A 12,576-nucleotide genomic window follows, 5' to 3' on the forward strand; every position below is an offset into this window, starting at 1 on the left:
GTATGGGAAGTCTCTGGGACAGGAATCTATCCCTCCAGCATGTTCTGTTTATTGTGGTGACAAGGTTTAGGTCCCTAGAGCATGTAGCTCGTAGGGATTGGGATTTCTTTAAGTGGAGCATGTCTAAAAGCTCTGGGTTTGACATAGCTTTGTGTGTTAGGCAGAGATTGCCTCTGAGTAGGCGATATGCAACGTAGTAAAGCTGCAGTTTTTTGAGATGGTCTGCATAGGGCATCTGTTTGAGGCCGGTAATCCTCTTTGTGAGGTATTTCTGTGGCCTTTCCAGTTGTTGTAGATGTCTCGTGAGGTACATACCAAAAGGGGCATTGTACTCTATAATGGGTCTAATGAGTGACGAGTAGAGGGGAACAATGACCTCTTTTTTCCTGGATGAGAAAACTTTTGTGATGAGGTGTGCCACGTAGAAGGATTTCCTGACTACTGTGACGATGTGATTATCAAAGGAGAGACTACTGTCCACCTGTGTCCCAAGATCTCTTATCACACTTTCAGTGTTAAGTAGACTACCGCCTATGTGGTAGTTCATGGGTACTGAGTTTTTACCAAAAGGGATGACAATGCACTTTTTGGCATTGAGCTTGAGGCCATGGCTTTGACACCAGGCATCTGTTTCAGCAAGGCCCTTTTGTAGGATGTCCACATCCTTTGGAGTTTTGATTATGGCTCCTAGTTTGCAGTCATCTGTAAACTTCATTAGCCAAAGACCTTCTGTGTTGGCCTGTACTTCAGAGAAGTAAATACCAAACAGGAGAGGACCCAGGACTGAACTCTGTGGTACCCCACTTGCACTAGTCTGAAGTTGGATTTGGAGTCTGCTACTTTCACAGTGTGGGTTCTGTCAGTGAGCCAGTTGGCAACCCATCTTGTGACATAGGGATTTATACCTAGTTTAGTGAGGTTATCTATAATTCCAGAGTGGGGGATGGTGTTGAAAGTCTTGGCAAGATCTAGATAGGCTGTGTGAACCACCTTACCCTCATCTATGGCTTTGGTGACTGCTTCAAAGAAGTCTATCAGGTTTAGGAGACATGATCTGCCTTTTACAAACCCGAACTGGGTGGGGTCCTGAGTTTGGAGATTACCAATGTCATTGTTTATAAGTTCCATGATGATACGTTCCATAGCCTTGCAGTCCAGGCTCATTAGGCTAATGGGGTGGTAGTTTCTGGGGTCTGTGGTGGCTCCCTCTTTGTGGAGTTGGATAACTGTTGCTATGCACCATTCAGTGCACACATAGCCTGAGGTGAGGCTATGATTGAACATGGTACTTAGGTGAGGTGCCAGTTCATTCTGTAGTTCATGAAGAACACAGCCTGTGATGTCGTCAGGTCCCATGGATGCTGTGTTCTTGGCTTTGGATAGTGTTTTTTACCTGTGCAGCCATGATTACAGGAACTTTGCATTCTTCTGGTATAGAGATGGGCCCTTTAGTGGATGACAGGGGGGTAAAGTTAGCACTGAACCTATCTGCCAGGATGTTGGCAATATCAGTTGGTTCTGTATATTTAGTGCCATTGTGCTGTAACTCAGAGCAGATCTGTGTGTTGCCATTGAGATTCTTGACATAGCTATAGAATGCTTTGTGGTTGTCTTTAGAGCCAGTGGTGATTTTGTTTTCATAACTAGCTTTGGAGGATTTTATGAGGGATCTCAGATTCTTACTAAGGCTGACCAGGGAGTTTCTCCAATCATGGGATTTTACTCTTTTTTGCAACAGTTTCTTTCTTCTGTTGTAGAGTTTGTTTATGGCAGGGGACCACCAGATTGGCTTCCTTTTTTTGGAGGATAGCATCTTGGTTCTGTTAGGGATTGCATGATTCATGCACTCGTGTAAGTGCTTATAAAGTGCATTTGTGTAGGATTCAGCAGTCATACCTCTATTGTCCATCAGCATGGGTGTCGTGAAGTTTGCCACTTCTGTCTTAAGAAGCATGAAGTTGGCTTTGGAGAAGTTTTTTACTGTGGTTTCCCTAATGGGGGGTAGGGGAGGGATGTGGATGTCTAGGGTGATTAGCTTGTGGTAGGATCTGACCAATGAGGAGTTGACCTCTGGTGTGGAGCACCGGTTGCCCATGTTGGTAAATAACCAGGTCTAGGATATTGCTGCCCCTGGTGGGGATGTGGATAAGTTGATCCATGGCATTGGAATTTATGAATTCCAGAAAATGTTGAGCACAAGAGTTGGTACATGCGTAGTTTTCCCAGTTAATGGTAGGGTAGTTGAAATTGCCCATTATTAGGGTGTTAGGTTGTACCCTAATATTTTCCAGTGTATTAAGAAATGAGGAGTGGAAATCCTGGGGCATGGTGGGGGATCTGTAGCAAGCTACAATTTGGATTGCAGTCTTGCCCAGAGTTAGTTGCACTTGGATAATCTCGGATGCATTATGCTGAGCAACTAGCCTGGAGGTGTGGATATCCTTAATGAATATGGACACGCCTCCACCTTTAGTGTTTCGGTCCAGGTTAGGTGGCTGAAAGGTGTGGTATGAATTATAGCCTGGTAATGCAGGGGTACTCACTGGAGCCTTGAACCAGGTCTCTGTCACTGCACATATGTCGATGTTTTCCATTTTAAAGAGTGCCTAGAGTGAGTGCATTTTCAGGTTTAGACTTCTAGCATTGAGTAGCAATACCCTCAGATTCTTCTTGCCTGTACCTGTTAGGGTGATGAATTTGTCATTTGAACCTTGTCTAAAAAGACACTATACGGGTGGCTAGAGCCTTAGCCAGTATCCGGAATCCCAGGGGCGACAGGTGCAGGCCATCTCTGGCAAAGCATCATGGTTTGTCAATCATGTCATCCCAGGCAGACAGATACTGGATCCCCTTAGAATGACACCAGAAGCTTAACCAATTGTTGAAGTCAATCATTTTGCCCTTGTACTGTGGTATCATTCTGGGTGATGGCAGGATGCTACTCAGGGCTAGGGTCATACCTGCCTGGGCTACAAGATCGGACAGCTCCTCCATGTCCCTTTTCATGTAGTCCAAGGAGGTACGTCTCAGGTCATTCACACCAACACGGACAATGACAGAGTCATATTTGTACTTGTTGTGGAGTGACCTGAGTGCATGCATTATGTGGTGGATCCTGGCACCAGACAGGCAGCTGACAATAACTTTCTCCTTGTTTAGCCTGGTGAGTGGAACATCAGTGTGCCTGACTATAGAGTCACCTGTGACTAGATTGTTGGGTATGTTGTTATGCCTTATGGGCTGTGGTTTAGTGGCACACTGAGTTTGTGGGCTATGTGTCATTTGGGATGTGTTGGGGGGTGGAGGTTGCTTGTGTTTCTGCTTTGGAGGTCCCTGTTGCTTGGGCAGGTTTTTACTGAGAACCTCCGCGAATGTAGGTGTGTGTTTTGTGTTTCTATGTGTGTGTTTTGGTGGTGTAGATTTTGAGGGACTATGTGCTGAGTGTGGTGTGGTGCAAGTGTTTACCTTTTTCTCTTGACTGTCTAGTCCAGTCTTGGGTGAAGAGAGCTTTGCTTTCAGTTTGGCTATATAAGTGCATCTTTCACAGTGTTGTAGTGTTGGGTGGTAGGAGAAGAGGGTTGTCTGTGTACATGAGGCAATTACTGCATTGCCCCAAGATGCCCAGATTCATCAGGTAGACAGGAGAAAAGACCGGGAGCTGACCCTTAGACATGCCTGGATAGGTGCTTATTTGTTAAGTACTAGAAACTGTTTTCCTCTAGACAGTGAGGAAAGTTGAGTGCTGTAGTAATTTGTAGCTTATTTAGTGCTTACGGTAAGTTCTGAACAAGTGCTGAGCTCAAAGAAACAGACTTGAGTGCCGAAACAAAAAACTGGCTAGTTCTAAGAAACAAAATTAAGCTAGAAGGCTTCCCTCCAACACAGAAAGGCTTGGGGGCCTAGAAACCTACAAATAGTCCTGGACTCAGCAAATCTATATCCAGACTAGACTACCCACAGGAAAAGCAGGAAACAAGCTTAGAATTTTTTTTTTTTTTATTTAGTGGAAAGAGAGAAAGGAGTAGCAGAAACTAAGTTGATTGGCCTTCTCAAATGTTCTCCCTGTATTGGGTAGAATGAGGTAATGACACTAGACTAGGAGGAGGGTCCCAGATCAAATTTACAGTAGGGGCAGGCAACTGCAAAGCCACCAACTATGTTATATATTATAGATCCGAGTTTGCTCAGTGTCCTTCCTTCGATTAGCTCAGTGTGAAATGGCAGAGACACTCACACCTTAACTTCTTAGGTAACAGAAAGTTGAAACCTGAGACAACTTTTAAGAAACAAAAAGCTCAAAAGAACCAATGAGGTGCTTAGTCTAAGCTGTAGTCCAGGTGACCTCAGTCAGCCAATGACCTTAAACAATTCTCTCTCACTGAAATGCCTGATGGCTTTGGCTAAACCAAGACGTCCCTGAATATGTGCTCAGACACACAGCCTCCACAAACACTAGGCTTTAGTTATAATAATATTGAATGAGTGAATAATTTAGGAATATTTAGTGGATAATTTACACTACTATTACATAAATAGGTATTTTTGTTAGATTATTTAACATTTGTGGTTAATGGAAGAGGATTATTAAATTTTTATTTAGTAAGGGGGAATAGTTCTAAATGACAAAATATATTATTTCTTTTAACTTTTGGCTAGTTTTTTTAATGAGATTTTAGGTATTGGTTTTTAGACAGCTAGTATAGTAGTTTGTCTATTCAACAGACAAAGAAGAAACTTTAGTGCCCCTGGTAAGTTGTGTTTTATTAGTAATATAACACCGGAGAAGGACCCACCAAGTCCTGCAGTAAGCACACCAATAACTCCAACACAATTCTGTAAATCAAGGTTGTATTCCAACTAAACCAAACTTTTGAAAGCAGCTTGGCTGTTAGTGTAAATATAAATGTTCTTCACAAAATCCGATATAAAAAAATTTTATTCCAACGACAAACAAAGACAGATTCAATCACGAGCGCTTTCGCCTGGTCATACCAGGCTTTCTCAAGTGTAACTGAATTAAAGAAGGAACAAGTCTTTATACAAAAGGTACATTGCCTTGATTGGAGTTCAATTAATACATCACTATAATTGTAATGTGGTTAATCCATTACAAGCTAGAACATTTAACCCCATGAAATCCATTATGCAAAAATATGTTCTTAAAAACTCATTTCTCTGCTGTTGTTACCCTTCAAAAACAGTTGATCATGAATTGCTCTAAGAATATTAAATACTTAAAACTTGAAATAGAAAACATATAAAAATGTTACTGACAGTTTGAATATGCTTAAAAAGGTGAAATAATTAACTGATGTTTGCTGAATAAAATAATTTCCAAAAAGTTTGACATGAAATTACCCATAAATATAAAAACAATATTTAAAAGTTTGCTAGATGGACTTGGACATATTTAATGTTTCAGCTCTTATGGGACCCTTTGTAGGCAACACCATTCATTATTTTGTTTATATTGAGCATGCATTAAAATCAGATAAAACTGTTTAAAAAACCTTTAAACAAATAAATAAAATACATAATGGGAAAACAAAAATGAAAAATGGACATGAAAAATGGAAATGAAATGAATATGAACTTTAAAACAATTCTAGGGCATCATAGTATGCTCCTTTTCTTTTTCAATACTGGTGCCAAACTGGTACCCTCATTTAGACCAGGATGTCTTGTTGCGTTTAACTGCAACTGCCAAATAAGTTCCCTAATAGCCAACAGAGTTTCCCAGCCCCCCCCCTTTGATCCTGCTGTATTTTGTCAATAACAAAGAACCTTATGGCCATTTGTGGGCAAGTTAGCGAATGCCTAAAAAAGGTCTTAAAGGTTTTTTAAACAGTTTTATCTGATTTTAATGCATGCACAATATAAACAAAATAATGAATGGTGTTGCCTACAAAGGGTCCCATCAGAGCTGAAACATTAAATATGTCCAAGTCCATCTAGCAAACTTTTAAATATTGTTTTTATATTTATGGGTAATTTCATGTCAAACTTTTTGGAAATTATTTTATTCAGCAAACATCAGTTAATTATTTCACCTTTTTAAGCATATTCAAACTGTCAGTAACATTTTTATATGTTTTCGATTCCAAGTTTTAAGTATTTAATATTCTTAGAGCAATTCATGATTAACTGTTTTTGAAGGGTAACAACAGCAGACAAATGAGTTTTTAAGAACATATTTTTGCATAATGGATTTCATGGGGTTAAATGTTCTAGCTTGTAATGGATTAACCACATTACAATTATAGTGATGTATTAATTGAACTCCAATCAAGGCAATGTACCTTTTGTATAAAGACTTGTTCCTTCTTTAATTCAGTTACACTTGAGAAAGCCTGGTATGACCAGGCAAAAGCGCTTGTGATTGAATCTGTCTTTGTTTGTCATTGGAATAAATTTTTTTTATATCGGATTTTGTGAAGAACATTTATATTTACACTAACAGCCAAGCTGCTTTCAAAAGTTTGGTTTAGTTGGAATACAACCTTGATTTACAGAATTGTGTTGGAGTTATTGGTGTGCTTACTGCAGGACTTGGTGGGTCCTTCTCCGGTGTTTTATTTGTGACGTTGTTTTTTCCATTTTACTGGTACTAAAGGATGGCGGAGGACCAATCGGAGCCTGGGTTTGAGAGCACGCCTCTCCTGCTGCAGCAGGAACCGGATGATGCGCCAGTCACTAGGCGCGAGTTTAATCAGGTACTTTTGCTTTTAACACAACTAAACCAGTCTTTGGTAACCATGAAGGGAGTCAGCGACTCCATTCCGTGTAATCAGCAACAAACAGTGGAGGTTCCTAATCGACGGGAATGGCAGAAGGAGCCGAAGGGCGCATCTGCAGCCAAGGACAAGGGAGCTACAAGCAAGTTAGTGGGGTCGCTACGCATGGGCAGTTGCACAGATTCGAATGAACAAGATCCGAACATAAATAATGGTGGATTTAATTTCAAAGCATGGGCTGAACAGGAGCCGCAATTAAAAGCAGGTACTGCAGATGTTAATTTTGAACAGTTGGACAGTAAACTTGATGTGTTTAAGACTAAGCTTTATGCTTATAGGAACACTCAAATGGAAATTAATTATTTAAAAGAATGCATCAGAGTTGAAAGAATCCCAAAAGGTTTGCGTTGTTATCGCTTTCCAAACAACGCGCATAGGGGCTCTGAACTTTATCAAAGGCTTGTGGAACTTTTTAATAAAACGGGTCTAGAGATGCTACAAATGATGATTGATGACTACAAATGTAAATCTAATTGTATTTTAAACGAGCTTACTAAACTGGATGAATTGATCACTGACAATGATAAGTTTATAGGGTGCAAGAAAAAATATGACGACACTTTTGCTGAAGTTGACATGTATTGTTTTAAGGTACTGGACAGAAAGGCTAAAAAGTTAGATAGGGATCTCAATGAATATAAGCAAGGCATGGCATATCCTACACCTTTCAAAGGAAGAGGTGTTGATGCAGAACACCATGAACGTAATGATTCTAACAATTTTAGCAGTAATTTCAATAGTAATTTTAATAACAATTTTAATATGCTTAACAATTACAACCAGGATGAAGAAATGACCATGCATGACCCTCCTAGAAGGAGTGAGCGTCTGGCAAGGAGGGAAGGGTTTAATCAGCAATAGGGTTTTCAGGTTCCCCAGGGGAGACCAGGGGGAACTACGAGTTACCATCAACAGCGGACATGGGGGAGGGGGCGCAAATAAGTGGTGTGCACAATGCTATTTTGGTTACCCCTAGCTCCATAACAGAAGAAGAAATGCATGGTTGTAAAATTTTCAATAAGGACAATTTTTATATTTACAATTACACTGATTTACCCATTTCTGATCAACATTTTGATTTATTCACTAAGGGTTTGCAGTTTGTTCCCAGCAAACACAGTTACCTCCCCAATCTTTTGATAGAGCTCAAAAGTTTTATCAGAAATCTTAATTTAACTTTATTTTTCAAAAATCAGCCGTACACAGATACCCCTTTAGTGAGAAGCAGCACCTTTAATCCACCTACACATCCTTCGTTAAAAATATTTGAGGAAATGGTGGAAAAGATTTGGAGGGAAAGTTTTAGGGACAACAAGGGACTAGCCTCTACTAACTTCCCGCGTGTTTTTGAGGACATCATGCAGGACATCAAGAAAAAGCGCATAAGAGTAATGAAACCAGATAAGGGAGGGGGAATTGTACTAATGTTTCAGCATGATTATGAGAATTACTTGCAAAATCTGGTACAAAATGATGAAATCTATGAACCAGTATCTCAAAATGAGCTGAATATTTCGGTTGACAACATAAAATATGGTCTATATGACCATTTGATGCAGGGTTGCATAGATGAAAAATTATACAACTACTTATTAGTACCTAAACCTAGAACCCCCACCTTATTTGGAATACCCAAGGTGCATAAGGGCCTAGACCCACTAAAATTCCGGCCTATAGTTGCAGGAGCGGGTAGCATAACAGAACCATTAAGTATATTTATAGATCAGCATTTAAAGGAATACACATCTTCTTTACCATATGTCTGCAGGGATTCATGGGAATTTTTAAGTAATATACTCACCGACTTGGATAATTCCAATTATTTGATGGTAACAGTGGATATAGTTGAACTTTTCCCAAGTATTCCCCACAATCAGGGCATGGAATGGTTTTTGCAGATGATTGCTACTGAAACTAAATTAAGTAGCAGTATTATCAATTTAATTATTGAATTTATGGACATTGTACTAAACAACAATTTTTTGTTCTGCAACGGGGAATTCTTTAAACAGAAAAGTGGAGTAGCAATGGGTGCATCGTGTGCTACAGCTTACGCGAATATAGTATTACACAAATGGGAGTTGGACTATATACATTCAACAAGTTGGAATAAATATATTAAGCACTACAGGAGGTTTCTGGATGACATTTGTATTTTTTGGGGAGGTTCCGAAAACCAGTTAAAGGAATTCATGCAGCATTTAAACAACTCTACTGACTTTCTTTCATTCACATTTGAAGTAAGCAATACAGAGTTACATTATTTAGACACCAAATTATGCAAGAATCCTGTAGGAACTGGATTAATATCCAGTATTTTCCGCAAACCCACTTATTCTAACAGTTTTTTGCATTTCGAGAGTGGGCACCCTTTAAAACAAAAAATGGGTATCATCAAGGGGCAGCTCATCAGGGCATCAAGAATATGTAGTACCAACTTGGTGTTCACACAGGAAATTGATTTTTTAAAAAAAGTTATTTTTAGATAGAGGTTACCCTGAGCAGTTATTTCAATCTATTAAAGAGGAAATAATGCTAAAAAGGGACCAGGAGTATCCCCCACTATTAGGTACACGGGTTGAAATTTGCAAAAGGGATGTGACTGGGGGTACAAATTTTACAAAAAATTTTTTGTACACTTTTACTGAGGATTCACCAATGATAGAGAGAACTATAAGGAGCCTATGGCCAATGGTAACTATGCAGGAAGAAATTTCAGGATTTGTCCCCACGAAAATAGGGTTTGTTAAAAAAACTAACATCAATCTTAAAGGGTTATTTGAAAGGAATTTAACAACTGAGCTAAATTCAAGGAATGGTAGTACAACTGTACACAATGGAACATTTCCATGTGGAAAATGTAATCAATGTCAGTACATTTTACAAGGGGCTCAAGTGCGCATTAGGGCAAGAAACATAACTTTATATGCCAAGGGGCATTTTACATGCAACACCACAGGTGTGGTTTATATTGGTCTATGTCAGGCTTGTCCGGCATTTTATGTCGGCAAAACTGACAGGGCTTTCAAGCGTAGAATATACGAACACCAATACGATATCAACAAAGGCAAAGACACCAATGCCTTTTTTAGGCATTCGCTAACTTGCCCACAAATGGCCATAAGGTTCTTTGTTATTGACAAAATACAGCAGGATCAAAGGGGGGGGGACTGGGAAACTCTGTTGGCTATTAGGGAACTTATTTGGCAGTTGCAGTTAAACGCAACAAGACATCCTGGTCTAAATGAGGGTACCAGTTTGGCACCAGTATTGAAAAAGAAAAGGAGCATGCTATGATGCCCTAGAATTGTTTTAAAGTTCATATTCATTTCATTTCCATTTTTCATGTCCATTTTTCATTTTTATTTTCCCATTATGTATTTTATTTATTTGTTTAAAGGTTTTTTAAACAGTTTTATCTGATTTTAATGCATGCACAATATAAACAAAATAATGAATGGTGTTGCCTACAAAGGGTCCCATAAGAGCTGAAACATTAAATATGTCCAAGTCCATCTAGCAAACTTTTAAATATTGTTTTTATATTTATGGGTAATTTCATGTCAAACTTTTTGGAAATTATTTTATTCAGCAAACATCAGTTAATTATTTCACCTTTTTAAGCATATTCAAACTGTCAGTAACATTTTTATATGTTTTCTATTTCAAGTTTTAAGTATTTAATATTCTTAGAGCAATTCATGATCAACTGTTTTTGAAGGGTAACAACAGCAGAGAAATGAGCTTTTAAGAACATATTTTTGCATAATGGATTTCATGGGGTTAAATGTTCTAGCTTGTAATGGATTAACCACATTACAATTATAGTGATGTATTAATTGAACTCCAATCAAGGCAATGTACCTTTTGTATAAAGACTTGTTCCTTCTTTAATTCAGTTACACTTGAGAAAGCCTGGTATGACCAGGCGAAAGCGCTCGTGATTGAATCTGTCTTTGTTTGTCGTTGGAATAAAATTTTTTTATATCGGATTTTGTGAAGAACATTTATATTTACACTAACAGCCAAGCTGCTTTCAAAAGTTTGGTTTAGTTGGAATACAACCTTGATTTACAGAATTGTGTTGGAGTTATTGGTGTGCTTACTGCAGGACTTGGTGGGTCCTTCTCCGGTGTTTTATTTGTGACGTTGTTTTTTTCCATTTTATTAGTAATATAAACAGTTACAGTTTTAGACTTTTTTTATTTATGTGTTTTAATAGTTTAGTTTGTAGAAAGGAAGATTTCAAAAAATGTGGAATGCTAAGATAGTGTTGGAGGAATGCATTATTAGTCTTATATACAATGAAACTAATATGGTGGATAAATGTGTCATATTATCTTTTAAATTAAATAATTTTAAATACACAGCATGAATAGATTTAATCTATTATCTATTAATGTAAGTGGATTAAAAAATGGCGACAAAAGGAAATCATTAATGAATATCTAATATTTAACAGAGGAAACATTATATTCTTGCAAAAGACTCCCTTGATGGATAAAGATATACAATATTTAAATAACTTGGGTTATAGAATGTTATCATGTGCTTCTTTTAACAAAATGAGGAGATGGACTGCTGCACTTTGGAGAAACTCTACTGTAATGCCTAAGGTCAAGGAATTCATTAATAATCCAAAAGGAATGTATAAATTTGTAATTAAATATAATGGCAAACTATACACTAGCTAACTTTTACTGGATCACTGGAATAGGTGCAGAAATGGATAAAGATTACTTAAACTTACTACAGAGTCTTTGGAAGGGTAGTTTAATTTTAGTAGGGGGTTTAACTGCATATCTAGTATAGAAAATAGAAAGTGAACAGAAGAACGTGAAAATTCTGGCATCAGTTAAAGCACTAAACATAGATTAGTAATAACAATTTAGTTGATTAAATAGTAAAAGCAGAAGATAATTCATTGTTCTTCACTCATTATTCCTATGTGCATTGGATGCAAACTAGAATTTATAGGGTTTATCCCTCTACAGGCTTACTTAATAAAGTGAATAATTTTAAAACTATTCCTTGTCCTTTATCTGATCATAATGCACTAAGTACTAATATGTTAATGGATATAAGAAAAGTTCAGATTATTTATAAAATCCCAGTATATATGATGACATTAAAGGAATCTAAGAGTTATTTTAAGGAACACATCAAGATTTTTTATTTTTATCTTTGAATGATAATGGTCAGGTTCACATGGGACAGCTTAAAATGCATATTAATGACAGAATGGAAAAATTTGCTAGTAACAAAATAAAAGAGAAGGATAAAGACTTGTCAGAAATACAAGATGAAATATACAAAGTGAGGTTTGAACAACAAACAAAGAAATTAGATAATACTGCAGTCATTAAAATTAATGATAAAATATCAAACAGTTTTAATGCATAAAGTGGTGATAGGTTTAGAAAAAACACAGTTTTGTAATGACTTTAAAAAATCTAGATTAGCTAATAGAAGTGAGAAATTAAGCAAAAATGCACACATCAATAACATCTGAAATTGTCACACTAATAAGCTTACTTCCAACGTAGAGGAAATGCTTAATATTTTTTTTAAATCCATGAGGATCTTAATAAATGAAAAAGTATGAAAAAGTAAAAATTCTGATAATTACAAAATGTATATGTATTTAAAGAAAAGTAGAGGAAAAAATGAACAGAAGATGCACCACACGGCTCCTAAAACAGAAGGCTTTAATAAAGCCAAAAAACAGATAAGCGCTTTTGAGTTAAAGATGGCTCTTCAGATCAATTAAAACAAACAGTTA

This window comes from Protopterus annectens, chromosome 13.part0 (assembly GCF_019279795.1).
Source record: "Protopterus annectens isolate FY-2018-M chromosome 13.part0, PAN1.0, whole genome shotgun sequence".
NCBI lineage: Eukaryota > Metazoa > Chordata > Ceratodontiformes > Protopteridae > Protopterus > Protopterus annectens.